General features: G+C 37.4%; 1 long non-coding RNA gene across 1 annotated transcript; it reads left to right on the top strand.

Moving 5' to 3' along the window:
• Positions 1 to 297: 297 nt before the first annotated feature.
• LOC106532928 (uncharacterized) lies at positions 298 to 2,295 on the top strand. The gene is made up of 5 exons (XR_001312173.1): positions 298 to 492; positions 837 to 886; positions 1,213 to 1,257; positions 1,899 to 1,933; positions 2,156 to 2,295. It is a non-coding gene; the product is annotated as an uncharacterized LOC106532928 (long non-coding RNA).

Genomic DNA, 2,295 nt, shown 5'->3' with positions numbered 1-2,295 from the left:
TTGCCATGGATATTTTGTGGACCAGAAGGTAAAAAGTTTGGGAACCACTGGTCTACAGCCTTTGGTTGTTGGTACCTAGTGCATTTTAAACACATACGTGTGTTTTAAATGCAGATCTTAGGAGTCCTAAAAACTATGTATGCAGGCAGTTTTTAGGACACCTTAGTTCGTCACTGTGGACCCCTTATATAAAGCTTCAGCAGCTCTTCAGTCTTTCTTTCAGGCTGTCTATAGGGCCATGGCGCGACACAGAAAGATATGGTCAGGGAGTTGTTTCAGCCCAGACAAAACGTGAGATTGTTTTAAATATATTTAGTCGTAATGTGAGTAATTTCTCAGTTTTTTTAGTGGTTAATATGTGAAAGAAAGACCGCTTTGTGTAGCGGCCCTGCTAGCACGTGGTGAGACATGATGGCGAAGAAAGAGCCCGATTTGTGGCCATGGTGATTTTATTCACTAACATCCTGGAAAACTTAATGTTGACCAAGAAAGGTGAGTTTTGCACTGAACATAAGTAATGCATATAACCTTTATCTTGTAGTTTTAGAAATTTTAAAGACCCCAGTTTGAAAATAAAATAAATTCTGATAAGCTTTTCAGTAGCTCAGTGCATTTACGACCAAGTTGTTAGTTGTGGTTTAAGACTACTACAACCTTTAAATTACATTGCAATTCATGCAAACACCTCTATTTTAATAAACCAATTTAAGTTTCATATTTCAGCTATAATATTGTGCAGCTTGATGATGTTATAAACTAACAGAAATCCACTCCTTAACTTTAACGTTAACTTAAATGGAAACTAAGAATCTTTATTTTTAACTTTCATTTTTCAGGTGTGCACTGCTGGAAGATGCAAAACTACGAAGTTTGCAGCCAGAAAGAGGTGAGTTATAACAGAATGCCACAGCTGGACAACATGACAGAATATTAATTTCTGCATGTTCATAATTTGAGTGTCAAATAAAGAAGATTGATTGGATTTAAGGCATGCAGACGGGTTCAGCAACCGATGCTTTAAGTACAATTAGTGTATGGTTGAGTGTACAGAACTATAATCCAGCTTTCATAAAGTTTTAACAGGCAGTCCCACCACCAAATGATTTGCTGTAATAATTAAATGCTGCCATGACTGTTCTGAGCAAGCATGTTTTTACATTTCCTCTGTGTGAGCAGGCGGGGCGGGGCCTAATGTTGTTGTTTACTGTGCAGGTGGTCCACACTGACTGGACACCTCTGCAGAGTGTACTCCTCCAGGTGAGTCTGAAATCTGCAGACCTCTGTCCAAACAGAGTTATGTGGGATGATGATTCATGGACTAGAGTCTCTGAGAAAACCATGAAGTTGTTTTTCACTCGCACTGACCACAAAACCACAGTGAAATGAAGTGTTTAATCCATTAACTGCAGATAGTCTAATACAGTTTATCTTCTGACCTACAAAATATCCATGGCAAAAACTTGTGACCCCAAATATTACTGGTCTGAGTACATGAACTTTGTTAATAACCCTAAAAACACAGGCTTTTTGACAATCTAAACAGCTTAAACACAAATATAAATACTTATTTATACTTATTTTGTGTTTTTGTAATAATTATAGGGAAAATATTACATCAGCAATTATTTTATTACCCTTTAAATGATTTCTGGAGATTATCCAAGGTGCTTCATGACCCATAATTGGGTCCCAAGCCCAACTTTGGAAACCTATATATTGTAGGCTCTAAGTATGGTCATTTTAACCAAAGGGTAAGATGTTAGCTACACTGCCTGACTAAATGAATTTGCTACATTAAATTGTCTGCAGTAAATGGCCGAACACACGTAAACACGGAGAGTTTCCTGAAATGTTTTGGTTTGTTTGGATATGATGGTAATACTGGTTTGTTCCTGTAGGTGATCCACACTGATGATGAATGGTGTCCATATGTGTAAGTATCAGTTACAGATGCTGTGTTTCTACAGCCCTGTGATGTTAACTCATGTTAACTTGTCTGATTGGTCGATGATGATTCAGAGTTTCGGTTCTACTGATTTTAACTGAAGTCTACTCTCGCAGCGCACTGAGACCCATCAGACTGCTTTGTAATTTAATTTTATTTCAGATTCAAGGTTGAATCTGAAACATGTTTAATCATTTTGTCTTTTCACAGATGCTGAAATTCAGGCTGGGATGGAGTCAGATCGTCCAGCTACAGCCACACTGGCTCAGTGCTTCTTACTGTTATATTTAACTTGAGTAACATGAACACGAGTTTTTGATTTCTGTACTAAATCTATTATGAATCTAAAA

Source organism: Austrofundulus limnaeus, unplaced genomic scaffold, assembly GCF_001266775.1.
Source record: "Austrofundulus limnaeus strain Quisiro unplaced genomic scaffold, Austrofundulus_limnaeus-1.0 Scaffold853, whole genome shotgun sequence".
Taxonomy (NCBI): domain Eukaryota; kingdom Metazoa; phylum Chordata; class Actinopteri; order Cyprinodontiformes; family Rivulidae; genus Austrofundulus; species Austrofundulus limnaeus.
The sequence above is the reverse complement of the archived record's forward strand: the minus strand, read 5'-3'. Positions and strand labels throughout refer to the sequence as shown.